Source organism: Falco biarmicus, chromosome 10 (genome assembly GCF_023638135.1).
Source record: "Falco biarmicus isolate bFalBia1 chromosome 10, bFalBia1.pri, whole genome shotgun sequence".
NCBI classification, from domain to species: Eukaryota; Metazoa; Chordata; class Aves; order Falconiformes; family Falconidae; genus Falco; species Falco biarmicus.
In genome coordinates this window covers 2,216,964-2,242,025 of record NC_079297.1, presented here as the reverse complement: position 1 = coordinate 2,242,025, position 25,062 = coordinate 2,216,964, and the positions used below count along the sequence as shown (strand labels likewise).

Genomic DNA, 25,062 nt, shown 5'->3' with positions numbered 1-25,062 from the left:
AACAGAGGGTTGGGGTTTTTTAAAGTGTCTTAAAAGGAGGCTGTGGTTTGGGTGAGAAATTTGGATATTTTTAATCAAGGTTACCAGGTTATTGACAACTAATTAATGAGAAAATAAACCTCTTCTGGTGGCTGTCCGATGCCAGGACATGGCTAGGCAGTGAGATGGGGAGGTACCACCTCCTCCAAAGGGCCAGGCAAGGACCAGAAGCCTCACAGTACTTGTAGATGCAGCAGTCCCAGGGACCGGAGAGGGAAGGTCGGGATGAAGTGAGGGGAAAGGCTTCCGTTAAAAGACCCAAGATAAAGAAGGAAAAGCCATTATCAGGGGAAAAGTCACAGCCTGCAGGAGGGAAGTCACCGGTGGAGGGAGGTGCAGGAAGCCCACTGGGGTATAATGACCCTGCTGTAGGGAAGAGGCTTGGGATTTATCACTGCATTTTATGGCTTGTTTTTTATTGTAAATGCTGTTCTTTCTGGGATGAGACCGAAAACACAAGTTCTGCTGACAAGTCCTGCTTTGATAAGCTTTAATATGTGTTTTCTTAATTGTTAGAAGATCTTCCACAGGGGAGGTAGTGGGGAGTACTGGGAGCCCAGAGTAGCATGCCTGATCTGGGACACAGCTGTCAAAGCACATCATCTTACCTGCAAAAAAGGAGGATTTCTGCTTCCAGAGCTTGTCTGCACCATAAATACATGCCAAAGGGGGATGGCCCTGTAAGGACTCGGGCAAAAATGTCAGATCTAGGCAGGTAACTGGGTTTTTCAAAGTATCAGGGAAGCCAGCTGCAGTACAGAGCTCTGTCAGCACAGCTTCCAAAGCCAGAAAGGCTCCTGATCCCCAGCCTGGGGTGTGGGCAATTAAAGACAAGCATCACCAACATCACAACTGGAGGGAGGTGGATGTATGCATTTCAACAGATCTCCATAATCGAACAGCACTGCTATTGATCTGGAAAATATTGTCAGGCTGCAGAGCTGTTGGACCAGACTTAATCCTCTGCGGGCTGGATTTTACTCTCTCCAAATAGGATTACTCATTTTTTCCATATTTCTGTGTTTGGTTTGTTATAAATTGAGACCACGATAGATCATAATCCAATTAACATTTTTATTAATTACAGCAAGTAGAATACGAGCAAAGACAGCGCTGGACGGCAGGGGAGTCTGCGCTTCGCCAACTGCCGTACTGAGCAGTTCAAACAGTCCCTTTTTTATACTTTTTTTTACTTTCGTGTTCATGTAGTGGAGGTGTTGACCCTTCACTCATATGTCCTTATATAACAGGTCTGTCCTGTTTCTGTCGGTTCCTGGACACCTGGTGGTGATCTTATCTTTCACAAGCGGCATCCTGGACACCTGGCGGTTATCTTATCTTTTGTTGCCTAATCTTTACATTGGGCTTAACATAAATCTTAATAAACAATACCCTAGTCCATAGTTTCTTACAGAAGTAAAGTTTCAGTAACTTCTTTAGGTTGTGCTGCAGTCCTTGTTGCACCTTTGCTCCCGCTATTTTTTTTTTTTTTTTTGCAGTATCTGGGCGTTGTTGTTGTTCTGGGTGTAAATTCTACCAGCGCAAGTTAAGGGCCAGCTTTTAATACTTTTTTTTTTTTTCCTGTCGCTGGGCAGTATTGAAATGGCACAAAAGCCAAACACTACTCACATTCACTCCTGAAGGAGGCAATATGATTAGATTTACTTGACAAATTAAGCTTGTTAACATAATCTGCCATGTGCTAATTTAAATAATGGATGTATTGAAAAGCGGATGTTTGTTAAATGTGATAAATTTGTTAGGAATGGAGAGGTCTAATCTCTGTTTGGGGGGGTGGGGGGGGGGGTGGTGTACATGCCTCTGTCTGCTGAGCCTGAACTCAAGTCAGCAAGCCTCCCCTGCAACCCCACCAGCATCGCTTCAAAGGGAGCAGTCCCTTCTTGGCTCCGCTGACTTGTAAGTAAGGCATAAAGAAGGCAATAAAATGTTTGACTTTCCTGCCAGACCTGAGCCTGGAGGAGGAGGAGGATCCCAATTGGTTTCCATCAGATTCCAGTTAGCATGAATTTACGGTTTCCATTTAGCCTGATAAATGATTTTGGCTGCCTCGGTGCATTTGGATTTGTTTTTCTGTGTGATGGAAAGTGGTAAACTTAAAAAGGCAAAGGCTTTCCAGGGTTGCCTTGAATATGAGTGAAGCTTCTTTGCGAGGTAAGAACACAGCAGGCAAAAAAATAAAGCCACAACATGTCATGAAATGTGGGTGGAATAGAAGTAGTTTGGGTCTCTTGTGCTTGCTGTGGCAATGGGCTGTGATAGGCATAAAAATTCCACTGGAAACTGGAAACATTCTTCAGATTTCCTTGCTTTCCTCAGAAACCACACTTAGCAGCAGGTATCAATAGCTCCCAGTGTTCAAACTTTGTTTGCATCGTTCTTTCCATGGAACATTCCCAGGAGAAGAAAGCAGAAGCAGATTAACGCGGCGAGCCGGGGAAAGCAGTTTTCCCCATGCTGTCTGCAGTCCTCCTTCCTTCCACTGTAGCGGTGAAGTCTGGGTTACAAAATCTATTTTAATGCATATTTGGCGAGCAGGCTAGCCTCTTGGTTATGTAGAGGTGCTGCTGAAGGTCGGTAGATGACATACCTCAGTGTCTTCTATTAGTGCGGTGCCACTTCTTTTAGTGGCAAACTTCTATTAGTCTGTTTGCCAAGGCAGTGGCTGAGCAGGGCACAGTGTGCGGGATGCTTTCTCCTGGCTCGCTGTGCAGGAATGGGAGCTGCTGCGTTGGCACTGCTGGAGAGCCCAGCTGGCTGTGGCATGCTTGCCTGTGGCTCCACCGACCTGTCCCTGCCGGCTGTGAGCTTAGGGATGGGTCATGGCTTGGCTGAGCTGAGGCACGTGGGTCACGTTCACAGTACAATCAACGAGCCTCTCAAAGGAGGCTTTGCAGTGGCTCCTGCTCAGTGCACCCAATGTCCCCACCTTTAGGTTTTTATGGTTTGAGAGCCCAAAACCACATGTGCACCTTCCGTACCACGAGTCTGAGCCATGGGGGCTGGCATATTCCAGCCCCTCTAGCCAGAAGTGGGGGTGTCTTTCCTGAGGATGTTGGGGGTTTGGTGGATGATGGCCTGTGGACACCATGGCCAAGAGTGTGTATATCTTCATAAAGGTTTATAAAGTTGAATTGTTGTAACTATACTGGAGTGGCTGGAGTTCTTGATGTTTCAAACTACTTTAGGTTGTAAAAAAAAAAAAAAAAAAAAGGGAAAATATTTATTTGCCATGGGTTGACAAATGGTAGTTACAACCCAGTTGTCATAGTTAGTGATGGCTTTTGTTTATGTAGCATGGAACGTTTACAAGCTGTTGAGGTCCTTAATTTAAAAAAGAAGGAGAAGGAACATCTAGTGCTGGTAAAGTATTTTGAATAAAACCCCCAGACCCCAGGCTATCCTGTGTACCTTGTAAGAGGGCTTTCTCTGATGACTTTGACCCAGAGACCTGGCAGCTCCCAGGCTACGTCTCTCGAGCATCTTCTGTTCGTCATATGGCATCCCCCTCTTCTCTTGTGCTCAGACTGAGGTCAGCGTTTGAATTCACTGGCTGGTTTCAGGCTGGGTTGGTGATCTCGGGACAGGGCTGGACTAGGAACAGTGGTGTCTTATGCTTAGTGCCTTAAGCACAGGGCAGCATCCATCTGCTTGGTACCAACTCCACTGGGGGCAAAGCTGCAACATGAGCTTGCCTCTTATAAGACATCAGAGAATCCACATGAGAGCCACTGCTGTTGGCACGACCCTGGCTGAGGGAGGGCTCCTGTTGGGGACCTCACAGTGCGAGGCGCCGGGGAGCAAATCATGAGACGCAAGTCCATAGGAAAATAACTTTATTAATTCTGGTGCTCATGGAGCTGCTTGTTTTTGTCTCCCTTCATTGTCTGTATAATTTAGAGATGGTTTTTCCATCTCAGCTTATGAAATATTGAGAGCTTCAGTATTTTGCGCAACCTTCATCAGAAGTGTCAGAAGCCCCAGCAAGCTAAACTTTCTGATCTTAAATGCTTTATTGAGGAGCCGCACCAGCAGCCCTACCAGCAGGGACTGGGGCACAGAAAGAAGTGGGTACCAGGAGGTGCGGGCAGATCTGCCGGCACAGTCTGCCTGTTCCCAGCCCACGCCACTGCCTGAGCATTGCTTCGCAGGGTGCTCCAGGTATCTGTGTGCCGATACTTGACTGAGAGTCACTTTTTTTTAAAACTGAAGCATGTGAAACTGCTGCACTTAGTTGAAGTTTGGAGGTGGGAGGGCGGCTGTAAACTGTGCCCCCTCTGCCTGCAGCCAGGCTGCCCTTCTCTGAGCAATGTGCTCACCCAGCCAAGGCTGCAGCAGCTTCGTTTGCTCCTGCCAGAGCTGGAAGCCCCCTGCCCAGATCCTCCCCACTGTTACCATCCGGCCCCCTGCCCATACCAGCGGACCTGGCCGCTGCAGGAGGAGATGGTAGCCTGTGTTTTGATGAATGTGTGCCGTGCCTGCTCACAGAATTCTTTTTAATACTTCCTTTAAAGCACTTTTAAAAAAAAACTTCTCCCTTTACAGCCTTTTTTCCCTCCCAAAGGGAAGTAGAAGTACCTTAAACAAATCAGGAGGAAGAGGCAGAGAAGCAGGGGGTGAAGAGTTAGGTGGGATGCCAGGGGGGCAGTACTCCTAGAAGGTTTATGGGCATAGCTTGGCAGTTAGCGGTAGCCTACCAAAGCATTGGAAATTTCATAAACCGAAGCATTTCGCTGTCTGTGAGCGAGTAAATATCCCGTCACGCTTACACCAACTGTGAAGAATTCAGCTTGTGTGATTTCTAGGCTTTTGAAAAAAGAGCATCCCTCGGCTTGGACAATGGCAGGCTTTTAGCTTGCTGTCCTGGCAAGGTACATACATCACTGGCTCTCGAAGAAGTAGCTGGAGGAAGCGGTGGCATTGCCTGCAAAGATTTGGGAAGGATTATATCAAGACCTGAACCTGCTCAGCTCAGAGAAATATGGACTGGAGCCGTGAATCCCTCCTGAGATCTTAAAATGTGCCAGTGCACAGTCTGCAAGCAAAATGCAAACTTTGGTCCTTCTCCTCGGGTGGTTTTGTGGGAGGATGGTTTAGACAGTAACTGGAGGGGTGGCTGCCCCTTGTCCAGGGCAGTGCTGCAGGCAGCCAGGGACGCCCATCAGCGTAGCAAGGAATGCTGTTGTGTAAATCCATGTGCCCCCAGCGCCCAGCTTGCGCTGAATGGTGCTGGGCTGATGGGATTAGTCAGGGGCCTCCAGTTAATATCTGTTGTTCACGCCGCATGTTAGGGAGCAGCTGTTCAAAATTCAGGTTTGTAGGTGGCAGAGCTGCCATGTCTGTGCGTTAATGGGAGGGGAAAAATGGTCAAAGTAGTTGTGTCCGGTGTGTTGCTGTTAAGAGCCTCCCTTGCTGCTGTGAGATCCCTGGTGGAGTTTACTCCCCATATAAAACATGTCAGATTTACATTTTCCTTTAACACTTCCTCTTCGATCCGAGTAATATGTTACACATTTAATTGCTCTTCCTTTGAATTTTCCAGTCCTCGTTTGGTACCCTTGCAACATCAGTATCTTGTTATCTTGTTGTTGCTTCTAATTGCTAACACATGCCAGCTTTCCAGCGCTGTAAACTCTGTCGCTGGGGCTTGGAGGGGAGTTCACAGGGAAGATTTACGTGCATGGGGAAACCTTCAGAAAATTAATTCACTAGTTTACCCAACAGCTATTGAGATTGCAAAATCGAGGGCTAAGAGGAAGGCTGGTTTACATGCCGTGCTGCGTAAGGCAGAGTGGATTTTGGGAGGGTCGCTCAGGTGGAAACAACCCGCAGTGCCTGTGTCAGCAAAGCCCTCCTTTCCTCTCACCGCGCTGCCGCTGTCTCGCTGTTATTGCCGGCCATAAACAAATTACGTGTATTTAACAAGTTAATGTCAGCCCGGCTGCCAGGCGCTGGTAGGTGTGTGCTTGGTGACATCAGCTGGCGAGCAGCCTGGCAGCAGCGCGGCGCAGGCAGGGAGCAGGCAGGGAGCCGAGGGTGTGTGCCTCTAAGCTGGGTATTCTGGCAAGGTGGAGAGCTGGTCTGTTTGGCAGGACCTTCCCATCTGGGATCCATCTGTGTTTCCCTGGAATCGGACAGGCGGCTCCAGGCAGTGAGAAATCGCAGATGTGTGGGACCTGACGCATGTCCAGCTAATGAAAGGAGAAGGCAGGCTGGGCTCCGGCTGCGCTCGAAGATCACGAGCGGAGGAGGAGGAAGAGCGCTTTTCTTTATATTTCAAAGAAACTAGGTGTATTCAACAGCAACTGGATCCTTGCAACATTGCTGTTTAGGGTAAGCGATAGATGGGTCTATTTTTAAACGGGGCTGGGTAGGGCACAGCATGTCTGGGGGCAGTGGGGGATGCTCGGGGGGATGCTTAGCTGCCGTGCCACCAAGTCTGTTTGAAGAGCACTGTGGGTTTTGCTGGCGCTCTGGGGAGAGCCTCAACCTTGAGCACAGGTAGAGGGAGAGGGTGGGAGCAGCCGTCCGCAGCGCTTCGCCACCCAGCCTGCCTCCGGTCGACTGCAGTGGCTCTGCTGGGGGAAAACTTCAATAGAGGAGCCGGCTGCATGCGTGGATTCTGCAGCTGAAAAAATACTGAACTCTCTCAGAGGAAAGCTGCGTTAGAGCTATGTTGCTATGGAATGGTTTATTATTTTTTTTCGTATTTTTATTTCCCCCCTCCCCATGAGCAGAAGGCTGGGATTCAATGTTTTCTGGGCAAATGGAAAAGCAGGAAGGTTTTTGTGTATTTTAGCAGAAGGTGTTTTTCTGTGGTGCCTAGCCTTACTCTCATTTCTGCATGCTGATGTTGAAGCTGGGGGAGTGAATCTGCAGAGGTGGATTTCTTCCATCGGCTCCCAAATTTCCTCAATTTTCTCTGTGTTTTCAGTGCTTCTCTGCATTGTGGCAGAGGCTGCTCCCTTTTTGTCTTTGCGCTCCTCGAGCAACAACCAATGCTACCAGCATCTAAATATCTCAAATCAATTTTGTGGTACCAGAACAGAGCTTCCCTGCCCTGTATATTTTCACTGTCAGGCTGCAGACTGCTGTATTCTCTCTTATTCCATTGTAATCTCCCAATCCTTTATATGTATCTTAAACCTGCGCTTTCTCCCTCCTCCCTGTTTTTTGGGAATGTTCAGCAGTTGAAATTGCTCCTCCAGCCCTCTGGAGTAGCTTGTAAAGATCCTTCTGTTGCATGTTCGCTGAGCCACTGCCCCAGGTGTGCACTCCGCAAAATATTACCGGCTTTTTCTCCCCCCTGCTGCAGAACTTGGCCCCTGCGTGACGGTACTCACAGTCCATTTTCTGTGCCAGAGTAATCCTGCTCAGTTACAGGAGATGCACCAAAATCAGCACTCAAAGTTTGGGGAGCTAAAATGTGGCTGAGGATGACTTGCTATCAAGCTGGGAAAAGAGAGGAGTATTTGCAAGGCTGCCTGGTGCAGGGTGATTCCCTTTGGGGCACTTTGCTGTTGCTTTGTCCGGGTTAGTTTTAAGCATGCCAAATGACAGGGTTTCCCCAGGGAGAGCGTGGTGCAGCCTGGCTGGGCTCCCTGGCAGGGTGCTGTGCTGCTGCATGGGCTGCAGCTCCACGCTCGTCCAGTTCTGCCGCTGCATATGGCACCTTAAGGCTTTCCTTCTCTTGCAGCATGCGAGCATTTGGGTATAGGCTTTTTTAAAAAGATATATGTTGTAAGTCTGCCTCTACAGACACACCAAACAGCTCCTATGCATCCCTGGCTGTCCCTGGAGAGGCGGCAGAAGGAGCACATGCTGCCTAATGCTCTGCGACTTCAGCCTCTCAAAGTGCATCAGCACAAAGGGGGAATTAAAACCAAAAGATCTCCAGCAAAGCCATACGGAGTGTGACGATATCTAAAAGCAAAGAGCTGTGTTCCTCTGCTGCAGCTCTCCCAAAGACTTCCCGAATTTGTGAACGCAGTGCAGTGTGTTGGAGCATCTGCTCCTGTGGTCCCTTTGCAAGGCAGGCTCTGATGAAGCAAACGGAAGTTTTGTCAGCGTCAAGGTGGCATGATTTGGCCTTTAAACAACCAGTTTGCTAGTGTCTTGCTCAAACCCTGCAGGAAACTTTATTTTTCTTTCTCAGGTTCCTCTATTTTTGGGAAAGATTCAGGGTGCTTGATGAGCTGAGTGCTTAGGTGAGAGAGGTGGTTGTATTTTGGGGAAGACAGTGGCTTGAAACTCGGTGGCCTATCATAATAATTTTGTATTAAACAGGGTAGCACATCCAAGTGAAGGCTTCCCCCGTCCCCACCCCAAATTGTCTGCTGGATGGCATGATTTTTACTGTCAATATGGAAAAGATGTTTAGTCTCATTTTTGGGACTATCTAGAATTCACCTAAATGACTGTGGGTCACCCCAGCCAAGTACCCCTACCCCAGCACATCCACCAGTTAGAGAAACCTGCAAATAGCGCAAAACTAGGAGACCCCAGTGTAAGAAACAAGGTAAAAGGGGTAAAGCAATGGTAGTTTGAGCAAATACTGCCAACAGGAAGGTGCAGTAAGCCAAGTGAAGGATATGAAGGGTCTGAAGAAGGAGCAGAATTACTCAAGGCAAGGAGAATAAAACCCTAATCTGAGAAGTCTATTATACAGGGTATGCCCTGAGGAAAAAAGCAGAAACTCCATTTAATAGTGAAAAGGCCAAAAACAGCGCTGCCAAGTCGGGTTCTGCTCTGCCTGGGGACTGGAGCCACGGCCCCTGCTTGCTTCCAAGATGCTGCTATTTTTGCAAGTTGCATCTGCTGGTTTTTGCAGAGGCTTGTTTAAACCTGCTGAAGCCAAAAGCAGAGGGAGCTTTTCTCACGTGAACCGTGGGTCAGGCTCTTGGGTGGTTTTTTTTCTTCTGTTTCTCTTCGTCTTACAGGACTGGTGTCCCTGGGAGAGTGGGCTTTCACTTCTTAGTGCTGCCTTGTCTGTCAGATGGCGTGTGAGTCCCAAATTATTTTGTTGCTCTTTCCAGGGCTTTGTCGCACATTGCTCGTGGTGGATTTTGGCTTGTAGGGGTTATCGCTGGGGGTCAGTAGGCAAAGAGGGAAAGAGCATGTTTTGACTTCAGAGGCTGAGTTTTCAAGGCAACCAGATTTTCAGTCCCCAAATTGACCCATAAATGCAGTAACCATCAGCAGTATTTTTGCAGGAGGCAGGGCTCTCCCACAGCTATGCACTGGGATCAGTGAGCCAGGTGGCCTCTTGTTTTTTCCAGCTCTGCTTTTTTTAAGGTTTGGACAAAGAACAAGATTTGTTTGACATGTATGTTTATAGTATAGCTGGATAGCTGAATAAAGTCATTTGAGGACTTGGGCATATGTAGCAGATATAAGGCAATGCTGGCTAGTTCTTAAATCTGGACAGGAGATGGTCATAATCTCTTGCCTGATGGGGTTTTTCCCATAACAAAAGCTGGCTTATCTATACTTGTTCTGGGCTAGATTGTAAACTCGCCTTTATCCTAGCATCTAGTGACTATTTCCGTGTCTGATTGCATGTTAGAAGCTAGGTATGAAATGCGTTTCGACAGACACTCCAGAGCAGTCCCTGGGGGCAGCATCACTGCAGGTCTCTGGGAGCCTGTTCAACTTTTATTTTTATGGTGGAGACTGTCTTAATACATGCAGCGTTCAGGGAACGGCTGGAAAAACCTTTGTTTAGAGCAAAAGCAGAAGCCAGGAAGAACTGGTGAGTGATGATCCTGCAGCTGAAGTGCAACACGGAGAGGCTTGGGTTCAGTTCCTGGGTCTGTAAGCAATTTTCTGAGGCAAGACCTTGACCTTAGTGCAGCTTTGTGTGTCAGCAGCTTATGTCCGAAAGGACAATAGCGATTTCAGAGGTTTCAAAGCATTTTAAAGTGTAACTATCATGCCTTTTATTGGGCTGGGCAGTGGCATTTTTATAAGCCAAGCTTAAGGTTTTAGAAGAATATGTATTGAATTTCCTTGGCGTGATCCTGGCTGCAGGACTCCTGTCTTTCGTGTCCACAGCAGGACTTGTGCTGTTGAAGGCAGGCAGTTGCAGGTGGCCAGAAGACCATGTAGAAGAACCGGGATTTTTGCAGATCTGCAGCTGAGTTATTCTCTGGTCCTATAGAAACTACAGAGCCAAGAGTCAGTTTTCCTTCCAGCAACAGGATGCCACAACCTGATGGTGGGATGCTGCATAGCCATCCCTTTCAAAGGCATCTCTTACACCAAAAAAACCCAAGAAAGCCCCAAAAGTATTGACAACCATCACTGAGCTCACCCCAAACCAGGCAAAGAGGAGCACGCTGCAGCCCCGAAACAGCTCAAACCTGTTGCTCCGCGGCAAGCTGTGAATGTTTAAAGACCCGGTATTACTTAGGATGCTGGCGGGGCGTCCGGGGGAGCGGGTTATTGTGCGGGGAACAGATGTGCGGTGCGCTGTTGCCGCGTGCCGGCTCGGTGCCGCTGCTCCCAGCACCAGGTGCAGCCATTGTTCCGGCTGGTCCCTATTCATCCGCCCTCGGCTGCCGCTCCGCGCCCGCTCCCTCATTGTTTCTCCAGGAAATTAGCATTAAAAACCCATCCGAAACCCCCACGTCCCTCAACTGCAGGTGACTGTTATTGGCCCCAGCTGCCACCCTTGTGCTTGATTACTTCCATATGGGGCTGTGGCAAGAAGTAAGATCCACTTATTGATTTTTTTTTTTAATATATTTTTTCCCCTTTTTATTCCCCCACCCCACACAGACACTTCAGCACTAGCAAGAAACAAAACCCTGAAATCTATTAAGCCCCTGATAGGCTCCAGTTGCTATTGTAACTGGGATGAACGTTTTACAAGCAAAGCTAATTACACCCTCTCCCTGCTTTCTTCCTTTCTTCAGCCCCCACCCCATAAATGTAAAATAACCAGAGGGCAGTTGGTAGTGAATTAAATCTTTGCAGTGTCCTGAGAGGAGGTTTTCTTGCTAGCAGGAAGAAGTCTGCTGGACTTTAGATGTCTGGTTATTTGGAGGGTTTTTTTACTAGAAAATGGGAAACTCTGGTCTCTGGCATATTGCTGCAGCACACCTATTAAAGGGACACACAGATCCCAACCCGGGTTTGGATAGAAAAGGAAAAAATAATTGAACAAGTGGGTTGTTAATTTGTGAGTGTAGTCAACGGTTGAGAGGAGCCAAAAAGAAACTACACACCAATTGAGGTCATAAAATTCTAGGAACAATGTGCGTTTCTCCTGGTACGATTCATCTGCAGGGCAGCAGGTTGCATGAAACCCCAAAGCCCCCAAAATCTTTTTTGGGTTTACTGCTGGCAGAGTGGCATGGAGCAGCCTTGGTTTGCCTGGAGGCGAGATGTGCTGCAGTTGATAACAAGGCAGAGGGAGGGGGGACGCCTCTTGCTGCCCTACCTAGGGCTTGAAAGTGAACCTGCTCTGCGGAGGCACAGAGCATCTCCAGCGACAAGTACAGGTGGGTCCTGTCCCATGACAAAGGGACCAGCCCACACAGCCCTGACCTACTTTGTGCCGGCAGGACTGGAGTGGCAGCTCGTGTCCATGCTGGAGGCATCAGGCGTAGCTTTCCTCTGTGCTTTATCCAAACAGCGTGGGTGACAAAGCCCTGCTCATCGGTCTGTGGAGAAACGGTGGATTTCCCCTGCGACACGCTGGGCCTCCCAAAGGGAGTTTGGGTGTGCTGCAGCTGGTGAGGCTTGCGCTGGTGGCTCCTGATGGAGCAGCTTGCTGGGGGTGATGGTCCTCAAAGCACCGTGACCGAGGTGCTGCGTGCAACCGCCTGGGGCTGAGCAGGCTGCTTGAAGTGGAGAGTCCATCGAAGCCCTGCAAGCCTCAGCCGTTACGGCTTGTGAGCCTGTTTCCTAGATCATTGGTAGGGTTTGTGTCTTTCCATTCTTGGTGGTGCCTCAGCAGCCACTTCCATGGGATCTCTCTTGTTCCCTGGCAGTGATGTGCTGGGCAGCCCGGGCAGCTGCAGACCTGGCAGGGTGCTCTGGTGTAACACTGGCGCTGCCATCGCCTGGTGCGGTACAGATAGCTGTATCAAACTTCTAGCTGGAAAGGATCCTAGATGCGCCCCTCTCTCCTCAGAGCAATACATGGAGGACGTGTTCGAAATGGAGAACAACTTTTTATTCAGATAACACATCCCCTTTAGGCAACTTGCTAGTCTGGAAGTAGATGCTGCAGCGAGCGTTCGCTCTGATACAGAAGTCTTGGTTGAGGGCTTGGGTGGGTGACCTCAGGATTACAAATGCAGACTTACAGACAGGGACTGGACTTGTCCCGAGACTTTGCGTCTCAGCATTGGTTCTTTGGCATTTGTCAGGTCGACCTCCACCTTAAGGCCCATCCTGCCCCGATGGGTGGTAGCTGCCAACACACTTTGCGAGAAAGATTTAAGATAAAAATTCTGGCTGGTATCTGAGAAGATGGGCTTAGCTGAAAGACTCTGATCATTTACTGCACGTACCTCCTTCCTGATACAGACCTGTCCTGGGAAGCAGCTAGGCAGGTGCAACAGTGTAGGTGGTGCACATCTGGTAGTGGACTTCTAAAACACACAAAAAAACCCCAAACCAAACAAACAAAAATCAGCCCCTTAGGGATGCTGTGTGGCGTGGGGAGAGCCACCAGCCAGGCCGGGTTGGAGGGATGGGTGAAGCTAGCAAGACAACCTAACAGAGTACCCTGAGCGATTTTCCTCATACTTTTTTTAAACCCTTCAAAGTCAAATCTCAAACTTAGGGGGTTTCTTCTCCCTAATTAAATTAACAGGCCATATGGTGTTTACTGTGAGCGCCTGCAATATGGAAGGAGCTACCTCCTGGATCACTTTCTTTTTTCAGAAGAAGCTGCTTTACCTGATGTCACTGTTCTGAAATGTTCTTTTCAGCAGCGGGCAGGAGGGTTATTTCAGCCACCTCGCTGCTGTTGGTGTCACCTTCTGATCCTGGGGATGAGCTGTATCATAACCTTTTCTGTTTCCGCAGCCGCCTTTGTCTTCTCCCAGCTTTTGTAATGCCATTTTGCTGCTTAGTGGGAGTGTGTACAGGTCCCGGGGGGTTTCATGCTTTTTCAATGCAGGTAATGCTTTTTGGTGGTGGAGCTGAGGAGCATTGGAAGCAACTCAGGGTGGTGGGGTTTTTGGGGTGAGGGTATTATTTTTATCAACTACTAATAATTTTTTTTGTGGAGGGTCACATTACCATCTCAGGAATGTGTGAAGCTGAAAGTTTTGTAGAGTTTTGTTCTTTATTAACAGGCTGGTTTTAAAAAAGAAGTTACTTTGCATGTGCTACTTTTATCTTTACTTGAAATCTGGAGGAGGAAATAAAGACCTTGAGAAAGAAATCCATTGGTTTGTTATCAGACCCTTGCATTTAGATGAACAGGAAAGTAGGGTAAGAATCTTTTAAACCTGGAGGAGAAACAAAGGAATGAAAAGTCTTGGATTTTGCTGTTTTCAGCTATTTTAACTCATTTAGCAGGGTTTTTTGGTAAGCGTAATTCTTGTGTGTGAGCGGACTTTGCTGTGAGCTCACCCTGCAGCTCCCCAGTGGTGTACGTTAACCTTTCTCTGCAATCCTAACATGTTGATGCATCTTTTCTGTAAGGACTTGCTGTTAAAAGAGGAGCTGGATGACCCTTCATCTTCAGCCAGGCTCAGCTTGTTCTGGGGTATCTGAGCTTCCAGAAACAGATATATTTGTGTCCGCTGAAAACACCCTGCCACATTAGCATATTCCCTGTAACGTATGCTCAAAGGGTGTTTCTTTGCAGAGAAGCCTCTCTAAAGATAGCATCGTGAAGTTCTGTGTTGTCAACCAGGGACACTTGATCTAAAAAACAACATTTGATACACAGACAAGGTTTGCAAGTGCCATCTGGATTCTGGAAGATGAGCTAGGTTGTCTCTGTTTTGCATACACTCACCGGGGGGGGGGGGGGGGGGGCGCGGAAAGATATGTGCAGGCAGATTAATTCTTCAGGATCACCTGAGCGGAACATTTTAGTCCACACGAATGTCCTTGGTGACATGGGACACCAGTGTAATCCCATACCACTAGGCTGCATGTGCCGGTTCACCTTCTTAAGGTGATGGAAGTAAAGGTGCTGTCATTTAGTGGTATATTTATTGAAAACCAGGTGGAATCAATTTAAATTCTCAGGGGCCAGTAATATTTTAATCTACTATCAAGCGCATACTGCAAGGCAGAACCTGCAAATGATGCAAAGTCCTGCAGAAATGGGCATGTTTTTAGGGAGGTGGGTATATGCAGGATATGCAGATGTCATTGTCTGGCTTCAGTTCTGCGTGGTGGAGATACTGTCCTCAAAACCACGCCAAGTGCTAAGAACAGAAACCTGGAGACCATGAACATCTAACACAGCCCTGGACTGAGTAGAAAACTTACTGTCTGTATCTTCCCAGGGATATGTAGGTTATAAAATGTATTTTACTTCAGGGTCTGTTTCTTTACTTTCTAGTTATCCTCTCATATGCAAATCTAATTTGCCTAATGGGCTGGTGAATGTAATTGAAAGGCAGGCTGCACTTACATGATAGTGAAAAGTCTCACCTGTGCCCAGGCACAGATGGGTCTCTGCCTCACTGCTGCATCATTAGGGGGAATTTATAGGCACCGTGTCACAGGCTTTGCTGTGACCAGGAGAGGAAGACTGCAGTTTCGAACAAACTTTGGGTTTGGTGGGGGTTTTGGGGGGGATTTTGCAGTGTAGTCTCTCTATTTCCTGGTCTTGCAGTTTTGGTGGTTGTGCTTCTTGGTTAGCATAGTCTTTGTCTTTCCCTTGTGCTCCAGTTGGCAGTGAGCAAGCTAACGCAGGTTACCAGTAGCTGGTTTAGGACAACCTTAAGAATGACAAGTTGGAAAGTCTTTTCTGTGCTGTGTTGCAGTGTGATGCTTTGAAAGCAAGTGCATCAGCAGCTGAGCCAGCACCTTCCCTCTGTGGTCCCTGTGCATCACTGAATCTCCAGAGGTTATCCATGGAAAATCTCCACCTCTGCTGCCCGTGAGAGAGAGGGGAAGGAGGCACCACAGAGTTACTGCTGTGCATCCATCTCTGCTGGGATTGTTCCCAAAGGGAGCAAGAAGTAGTGAGCTTTAACAGCAATCCTGTCTACCCCCATCTCTCCATGCCTGGGCTCAGCAGGAGATGCTGGCTGCCGGTGCTAGCACCGTGCCGGTGGCCTCGCTCCTAAAGGTGTATAGGTGCCCATCTACGTCATTAGGCTCCAAAACGCCTCTAAACCCCATCCTTGAATGCGTTGCTCCTATGCTTCCAGCTCCGTGGGATGGTGGAAAGCTTTCCACAGGCTAATTGGGTTTGGGGTGAAGGCAAAGAGCAATTTGTATAGTGACGTGGGGAGTGTTTTTAAGAGGCAGAATTGTCATCTTGGCAGGGCTCCTATGTGTGTCATCGATCGGGACTGAGTATTAGCTGGGCAGCAGTTAATGTACTTAGCGCCCAAGTGAACGAAGCATGCTCTCTAAAGAGAGCCAGCGTGACTTATGGCGTGATTAGCGAGTCTTGGCTACCTTATGTACATCGACAGAGTAGCAAGGTGGGTGTTGGCGCGTGCAGCACTGCCAGCCTCAGTGCGAGGGCTGCAGTAGTAAAGCCGCTGTGGGCAGAGGGACGCTTGTGATCCTCGGTTTGGACTTTGGCACTTTAGGAAGTTGTAAATAATGGGGACGAAAGAGACTTCCTAAGTCTTTTCCAAGTTCCTCCTTGATTTCTTGAACTGTGTGGCCAAATTTTGGGATAGTTTGGTGGAACTTAAGCCCTGGAGCTGGCTGGCAGTGGGTGAGCGCCTGCTCTTCAGCCTCCAGCCAGAGAAGGGAGACTCCCTGTCGACTCTGCTTTATGTTTGGAAAAGAAAGCAAACGGTATGGGTTCAGGAACCCAAAGGAGATTGTTTGTGTGCGTCCTTCCTTGATTGCTTCATTTTGCATTTGTGGTAGAACTTGGATAGTGGTTTGTTCGGGGTTGGACTGTTTTGTTTTGTTTTTTTTTCAAAAATGAGCATTATTTTCATCAAAACTAGCCCTTCTGACCACGAGCTTCTGGACTGCTTCCTTCTCCAGATGGTCAGGACTTGTACCTGTTCTGTGCTTAACACTTTTGGGTTTTTTCTAGTTTAATTTAGGCTTTTGGTAATAGCTTTGGGTGTCCTTGGTATTATTTGTGCCTCTCTGTGGTCAAATTTATTGTTATGGATTAAATGTGGTGTTCTACCTTGAGATCTTCTCACTTCTTTAAGAAATGCCCTTGTTTTTTTTAACTGTCATTCTTTACTGGTTATTGATAGCGGTGCTTGGGCTGCTGGTGCTTTGAGTCTGCCTTATGTGCATAGACTTTTTAACTTCAATTCCTGTATTACTCAGTTTGAGTATTTTCCACTTGCTGGATACCCTCACCCCTTAGATGCCAGATCTGCTGTACTGGTTCTCGTTAGCTTCAGACCCCCGCATGCTCAGGCGTTTGTGATGCTGTAAGAAATCCGTATTTGCTCAGTCTTGGCTATTTTTTGAGGTCAGTGTGGGTTTTTAGGTTGATCTGTAGTGGTGGGAACGAAATCATCAAGCAGCAGGGCTTGGAAGATGGAGGACTGAGAGGGATGTATTCTGAAATTGTTGTTTTAAAGCTTCTGACTTTAAGCCTCCTCCTGTACATCTGCAGTACCCAGGTTTGAAGTTCTTAAATCATCAATTACTGGGTGATATTATGGGGAGTTTGTGGTGGTTTTGAATCCATCTTCTTATTTTTTAATGAGACTATTTCCTCCTCTAATGATTTTCAGGTTGTTCCCCTCTTACCTTATGGTGCCTGAACTTCCAGGGTGCCCAGGGACGCCTCTGCCCTATGCGGTCTGTTTCTGTGAGGTGTGCCTGTGCTTGCCTCGCTGGTCAGGCTGAGCAGTGCAGGGCTGAGAGCTTGTCCACGTCACAGACAGTGCCTGTGTTTGTTCTGCCTGGTGAGGCAGGATCGCTGCAAAGGTGCCTTCTCATCTCAGGGATGCTCAGGTGAAAATACAAGCTTATCTAGACAAGGGCTGTCTCTCCCAAAGGAGGCTTGTGTTTTCCTATTGCTGCTGTGATTGATGCATTTCTGGGTTCTCTGATGACACAAAACTCAAGCAAACCCTGCTGTCAGCAGCTTTCTGCCAGTCTGTGCCATGCCATCACTCATCACTGATGGGTGCTCTTCCCACTGCCCTGGGAAGTTGTCTGCTGTGGGAGGTGCTCGTGGTGTTTCTTGATGCTCCTCCTGGTTCCTGTGGGCTCTGAAGGGCAGCAGAAGACCTGCGGTTTTGATCTCCAGAGCATCGTGGTTATAAGCTCCTTGGAAGATCCCCCCGAGGTGTGCTGGAGAGCAGGTGGGTGCTGAACTGACAGTATGCAGCCAGGAGCCTCAGGTCTGGGGCACAGGGATTTTTTTTTGGACCTGTTGGTCCAAAAGATACTCTTAATGATCTGTGGGACCTTCTGTACAAACAAAACAACTCGTACACATCCCCATTGGAACTGGTGCTGCATGTGACTGATCGAGCTCCCAGCAGCTAAGAGGGAGCAGAGGCACAGCGGTGGGCAGGACTGGAAGCCCCAGGGGCTGTGGCATTGGCATCTGAGCTCTGTGGCACAGAGGTTTGCACCATTGCTTAGCTGCGTGGAGTCAGGGGTTAAAAATGCACCAGGAGGTGAAATGGCCTCTGCTTGATGTGGTGCTTTTCTCAAAGGAAACTCCCTAAATGATTGCTCCTGAGCAGGCAGGGACTGATCCTGCAGTGAGCAGAGGGGGACTGCTGGTGGGAAGCCTTTAAGCAAAGGGGCTCGCTGCACTGACCCAGAAGCAGCATCCTTCTCGACATCTGCTAGGTTCCTTACAGAACTGGCTAAAAAATGACCTCCTCATCCACAACTTTATTTTTCCTGTTGAAACTGAGAACTAGGATATAAAACACCAGGTGGTGAAAAAGAAGGGTCGCTAGCCTGGTATCTCAGAATAGACCATCACTTTTCCTCCCCAGCTTCCAGGAATGAACCAGACTCACAGTATGGAAGCCGCAGGACCCAGCAAAAATCTCCAGGAAAAGGGGCTTGGGTTGGAAATGTGGCTCCCCTGGGGAAGCCATGGGAATGCCAGACCCACAGCGCTCGCCTGGGCTTTTTGCAGCAGCCCAGCAGGGAGAAGTGGGCTGCATCCCCGGTGGGCACTGCTGTGGTTGGAGCTGTGGCCTTGCTGTGTGCAGCACCGGCGGCTCCTTGGCTCAGCCAGCTGCCAGCAGAAGGGGCCGCGCAATTGCGGTGCTGCTGCAATGCTTTTTGCAGATTCCACTTTTCTGAACCCTTTTGTTAAAGAAGAAAGTAGGGCAGCTGAGGAGGCGTGGGGTCCCAGACTCTCAAATGGAGTTTGTTGAGTGGTGGTGAGATGTAGATCTCTACTGTCACGGTCTTGCTGATGGATTTTAAGTGAGCAGCACTGCTGATGTTGTGTCTGCTCGGACACCTCTGATCGCAGCGTCTGTGCGGGAGGCTCTTGTGCAGGATGCACTGCAGAAGAGCTGCAGAGCAGCCAGAACCCTCTGGGAACACCTCACCTAGCTGAGGCAACCCTGTAGCCTCCCCAGGCTCCTCTAGTCCCCTACCCGCGGCCAGAGAAGCCCAGCGAGGGCAGCAGCAGCCCCGTAGAGACTCTTCCATGGAGAGCCGCAGTGGTGGCCTGGGTCCCCCCAGCTGCAACGGGGCCATCCCTAGAAGCCTGCTCGAGCATCTGTGCTGCTCCAAAGCCCGTTGCAATCAGTGAATGCATTTCTGTGGACCGTTACAAATTGTGGAGAGCCCCTCAGAGCTAACTAGCAATAAGAAGATGCTACTGCCACTTTTTTTATACTGCTGGGTAGGAGAGAAAGGTAACAAAATGGTGCCTACTGCGTATGTGCTTCATCTGGAGAGCAGGAGACGGGTGGAGCAGCTTGGTAAATGGCCAGCTATCCAAGTTTTAAAAGGATTTATGAGTGCTAGATAAAATCATATCCTAAAGTCTGTCTCAAACCCTCTCTTAAGGTGGAAAACGCTTTCAGAAGTTAGAGCTTGTTTCACTGTGTTTTCCCCCTTTTGGGTCGCCTGAAATTTTACAGGTACAAAAGTTGCAGCTTTATTTACTCTACAGCATTTAGCTGAAGCAGGAAGAAAAAAAGATTTCCACTCCAAAAATTACAGTGCTCAGTTGTTCTTCTATAGAGTCTATGGGATTTTTGGTAACAAATTATTTTCTTTATACCTCAGCAGAGTTTAGCCCAACTTTGGTTTAAAACCAGTGCTTGCAAAAGTTTTAAAGGCAGTTGGATCTGTTCTGAAGCTTTCTTGTTTTCAACATGTGGGTCCTGTTTCAGAATTAACTGTATTTTATATTATATAACCCTATACACTGGGCTGATGCTTTTCCAGAGAGGGCTTACACCAGCCAAAACTGGTGGGCATTGAACAGACATCAGGAACTAGGCTGCTAATTAGAAATAAGAAGAGGGTTGGGGTTGCTGTAGTGGGTACCTCTGCAATCGGAAAGTGCTGCTGAGGAGCGCTGAAGAGTGGGAGGAAAGCTGTGGTACCCGATGCTGGTGTGGAGCAGTGGCAGAGCTGGTGGCTTTGGCGTTGAAGTGCAGAGGATGGCTGGCACGGCTCGCACGTTGGCTGGGGCAGAAGTGAGTGTCAGTGCCCGACACTTTGGCGTGGGCTGTGTGTAGGGTGTGCGCAGGGGTGGCTGCGAGGCTGCAGCCTGGGCGAAGTGCTCGCACACCTTCCCAAATGTGATCCCTGAACAGTGGCAGAGTTTAAAGAACACTAATTAGAGTGGACTTTCGGTGCTAGCATTGCTGGGGGAGGCTGGGTCAGCGCATCCTTCAGCTGCGAGTTTCCCACCTGCTAGGTCACCTTTTACTCTCTGGAGTAAACTTGGTGTATACTCCCTGGACCCCAGAGGGACAAGTTGCCCTCTCCATTGCTGTGCTTGCTGCTCTGGGTGCAATTTCAGACCTTTTGGGGGTAACCCCTTAAAACCAACTTTTAAAATGACTTTTCATATCTAAAAAGTAGCTGAGGTGGTAAAAGTGACATCTATCATTCGTATAAGCATGGTTAACTCAATTCTTGCTCTTGCTGTACATACATTCCCTGTAAGTGAAACACAAGCTCTTTTTTTTCCCCCAACATATCATTTCTCTGTATGTAGAAGCCCCACAAAATAATCATAAAGAAAAAAAAAAATCTTTGGTACCGAGCTGTTGCTCCAAGTCTCTTTTTAAATGGTATCCCTTTTGTACGTGTTGTGTCTGGGCTCCACTGGACTCTGGAGCCGTTAATCTTCCTGGTGTTTTCTTCCCTGCGGCAAATGAGAGACAGATGTTCCCATCTGGAAAGTTTGTTCCCGCCACTATCGTTTCACTCGCAGTCGGAGGATTTGGAGAGCAGTGCAGCAGGCTGAGACTTTTAAGAACTAATTTTTCCATGATTGTGATAATTGCCTGTTTGATATCTGTAACTGCTTTCATTTTTCATTGAGTGCTTTAGCCTAATAAGTAAACAGTGTGGAGGAGTAAATATTTCTTAACATTGTAATAGGAGTGGATGACTTAAAAAACAACAAAAAAAAAGTGCCTTGATTCTGTAACTTCAAATGGAACAGTGAACTAATGAAAAATTGCTAAAACACTTCAGCAGTAACTAATCAAATGAATTAGCGAGCATCTCCAGCTTTGCCTGAACACAGCTGCCCTGCCCAGCCCCTGCCTGTGTCCCATGTCATAACCCTGGCCAAAGAGGTCTGAGGAACAGGGGGGTGGTTTTGGGGAGGGAGGAGCACTCCCCTCAATCCCCAAAGCGCTTCCCATCGTAAAACTGAAATGCTGGCTGCTCTGTTGTCTTTGGTTTCCAGGAATATATTCTGCTGGGATATATTCCAGGATTATATTCCTCTCTTCAGGGTGGCTGTCTCCGATGGGGGCAGAGCAAGCAGCTGGCAGGGATGGGGAGGGCTCCCCACACTGGGACACCTCGGGCTCCCCAGTGTCCCTTGGAGACAGCCGATGCGCAAAAGCTGCTGGCAGGGACATCAAGAGATGAACTTGGGTCCCCAAAACCTATTTGCATGGGCACTGGTGGTGTGGGAAGGGAATTGCTGTGATGTGCTGGTAAGAGCAGCAGCAGCTACCAGGTGGCTGCTGCGCTGTGTGTAAATGGTTTTCAGGGCAGCTTTTGTGGTCTGAGTAACTATTCCCTTGCTCCTTTGTGGCAGAGAGAGCAGGAGGGTGATGGGTACCATGCTAAAGTGGTTTGTGTTCTTGTAGAAGTAAGACGACCTGAATTTGAGGTGCCTGGTGTATACCCCACTCTAGGGGCTGTAGGATGTGATAGGTTGTGGGATGGATCCTGCATCCATGGGTTTGCACCGCTGGCCCTGGTATGAGCCCACGGACCAAGAGGAAACGAGAGCTGAGGAGGCAGGGATGCCGTGCAGGTGGGTTTGTGTGGATGAGTCTGACATGGCCAAGGTGAAGGCAGAGCTGGAGCTGCAACCATCTTGACTGGGTGGGAACACAGCAGAAGAGAATGGCTGTAAGGTCCAGCCTGTGCTACTGATGAGTTTGTAGAGCCAGGCACATTAATAGTTTTTTATAAAAATCACTGAAGGGCAAGGCAGATAGAGATCTGCAGTCTGCCTTCAGGAATAAATTATTAATCTTATTTCCCTTATTAACTGCTTTCTGGACTGGTTGCAAATGATAACATACTTTGCTCTTTCAAGTTCTTCTATCTGAGATTCACATTGAATTGAGATTTAAAGTGAAACAGCTGTGTGTGGGAGAGGAATAGATGGCAATGGAGATACACGCATTTATTTTTGATTTATAAAATGCCTATCCCAGGCTCAGCAGCTCCCTCCTGTGTGATGCGAGGCTCTCCTGCGAGGTGCCGAGTCCTCTCCCCTCCCACAGCATCTTACAGCTCAGGAGCCTAGATGTGCTATAAACCCAAGCTAAACAGGGTAAAAATAGGCTGATCGCATTTAGTGAAGGAAGTATCCGTACAGTAACATAAGTTACCCACTGCAACAGATGCTGTAGTATCATCTTAGCCAGCCCTGTGCTTTGGTGTGGAGGGAGGAGGATGGAGAAAGACCTCAGCTGACCAACATTTGCTGCTGACCTGTTTGTGACGCGCTCGTGTCTCCCGGTATCTGGTTGTAAATTATTATTTATTGACTCAAGCGAAGGAAGACCTCTGGAAACCACCCTGCATGCAAATAAATGTCAATATTTTTATAGAAATGTAATCCTGACTGCAAGCCTCTTAACGTCTCCTTCCCCACCAAACTGGGACTAGCCCAATGATCCTTTTTTTCCGAAGGCTGCTGTATTGGCTGCCTTGTTGCCAATGCTTATCTTCAGTCTTCCCCCTCCATTGCTTTTTGATGCAGTGATGCTGCAAAAGGATAAAATATTGGCTATTTCCTCGATGATGTGATTCCAGTTTGAGCTTGGGGGAAGTTGTCTGGAGGCAGGTGATGGAGGGATTGCAGCGGAGTAGCCGTAAATGGTGTTTTCTAGAAGTCTGAGTAACGATGCTCTTGCTTTCCATGTAGATAACCCCTCGTCTGCATGCCCTGGAGAACTGCAAAGGTGCTCTACAGATGGCTTAGAGCCATCAAGGGGAGGGAAAGGCAACCTTAGAGCACAGGAAAGATGTTAATAAAATTTAAATGTAATTCTTCCCATCTCTCAGTTCCTAAATGTGAAAAATATTAGCTTGGTGGAGACTGAAAACAGATGGTGAGCAGTTGGAGCAGATAAGCATGTTATTCAAAATAAACATTCGCCAAAGCTGGGGAGGTGGCGAACCATATTTCATTTCACCCTATTTACATTATCAGGTCAGGTTACACTGATGCTGCCTCTCGTTTGCATTCAGACTATCAACAGGGAACCCTGCGAGGCGAGCCAACTGCAGCGGGTCCTTTTCAGCACAAACGTTTGGGCTGGAACAGACGGCTCCGGGCCGTTTCCCTGGCTTTTTCTCCAGGACGATGTATCGAGCCAGTTTTCTTAGAACAGCTCTGCTAGGCTGTAGGCAGGGTCCTGCCTGCCACTGCCACCGGGGAGGTCACCGAGGGGCGTCCTTCCTTCGCTTCCTTCGTTCAGATGGTCTCTTGATCCGTTCAGGCAAGCTTTGCCTTGCTTTGCCTCAAACCAGAGGCTCTTACCTGTGCAAGTGGTGGGGAAACAAGCCCCCGGTTCAGAGGGCTGTTTCTAGGGAGGGTTCGTCTCGCTGACTTGGGGGAGATGTACAGTTCATGCCTGTAGTCCAAGTGGTCACCTGGGGTGGTAGGGCCAGTGGAGAGAGAGGTATGTCTGGAGTGTGACTTGTATCCCTTGCTTTGGGGAATGATTTGGGATGGGCTGAATCATCTTTGGGGGTGTCTGTCTGTCCATTGGCTCCAGAACAAGCTCAGACCCAGCTCCTGGGTGAGTGAACAAATAATTTCTCCTGCCAGACTTAACCTTGGCTGCTGCTACCGGGACAATTCACCAGTCCTTTGCTCTCAAGAGGCAGGTACAAATTTTGGGCTCTTAACTTTTTGAGGTGAGGAGTGGCTTTTTAGGTTACGAGCATATTCTGCATGTTCTAGATGAAAGTCAAAAACATCTACTGTGATTAAACCTCTTATTTCTGTATGAAACCGTTACGTGCTTTCACTCCTGAGACTCTGAACCACTGGGCAAACCCTTGCACACAGTCTTTCTTTTTTTTTTTTTCCAAAAGACATCAACTAAAACCAAAACTTTGCTAATTTATAGACTTTCAATCTAACTGCTTAGTGGTCAAAGCCTTGTTGACAAGGTCTGATTTTGAGTCTGTTCTCACTGTCCTGCAAAAGGGGAAAGCAGACCCTTACCTGTGCACACCGGCCAGTTATGCAGTGCTGTCTCATGTGTTTTTTTCTCTTTATTTCTTCCAATACGTTTCATGTTTTGACTTCTACAGAAAGCTGGAGTGCTTGAGTCTGGCAGACGGGCTTGTGAGAAGCAGTTCTGACTCTGTGCAGCTTATTTATCGATGGGATCTACAAAATCGCTCCCAGGGGAGGCAGGTTCTGCCTTCCTTTTCAACTCTCGTGACAGTGAGTCAAGGGGAATCCCACACCTGCATGAAGAATAGCTTGAAGATATCGATGCTCGTGCTGTGCATGCCCTCCAAACACCCAGCCACAGACTTTAAATTCATTTTCTGTAAGGGAGGAGGAAAGGCTTTGGTGTCTTGAGCTGACAGCAGCCTTTAAGAGCCTGCGCATACTCTGTGTGCTCACTCATTGAGGTTGCTGGATGGTGTTAAATAGTGCCCGTGCAGATGCTATGGTGTAAATTCTTATAAAGCATCCACATTTTCTGCACTGTAGCAGCGGCTCTTTCTCTCTTCCCTTGCTCTCAGCAAGCTCATGGCTCCACCATCACAGCTAGATCAGCGCTTTGTCCTGAGCATCGTCCCGCGGTGCAGAGCACCACCAGCCTCAGGCACTTCATAACTGCCCAACACCTTTTTAGAGCGTGACTCTGTGTATGGGAGACACAACCCAGGAGCCATGCCCCCAGGAAGGATGTGAGATGGGTTGAGGATCCACTTTTTGTTAGTAAATATAAATCTCCCATCCTGACGGTATTCTGCTGTCTGTCAGAACTATATTTTGAGCTTTGGGAAGCGGATGGGGAGGAGACCGCTTGTGTCTGTCGGCCCCTGGGGTTATTCCTGGCTCTCTTCTCCAGTTCCTTATCTTGCTTTTTGGAGGAAGATAACATCCAGTTTTCCTCATGCAGCGTTTTATTTCTTTTTATGTCTTGTTTTATTCTCTAATTGCTAAAGGCATTTAAGGATTAATTAAAA

General features: G+C 48.2%; 1 protein-coding gene across 5 annotated transcripts in view; it reads left to right on the top strand.

The window, feature by feature from the left end:
- CBFA2T2 (CBFA2/RUNX1 partner transcriptional co-repressor 2) overlaps nucleotides 1–25,062 on the top strand; it is a 66,105-nt gene that overhangs the window by 18,252 nt on the left and 22,791 nt on the right. Inside the window, exon 1 of one of the 5 annotated variants that reach the window (XM_056353843.1) lies at nucleotides 6,089–6,390. The exons of the other annotated variants lie outside the window; for them this stretch is intronic. The gene's annotated coding sequence lies outside the window, so the exon portion shown is untranslated. Of the gene's footprint in view, nucleotides 1–6,088; nucleotides 6,391–25,062 lie in introns of those variants that run through there. 5 annotated transcript variants of the gene reach the window in all.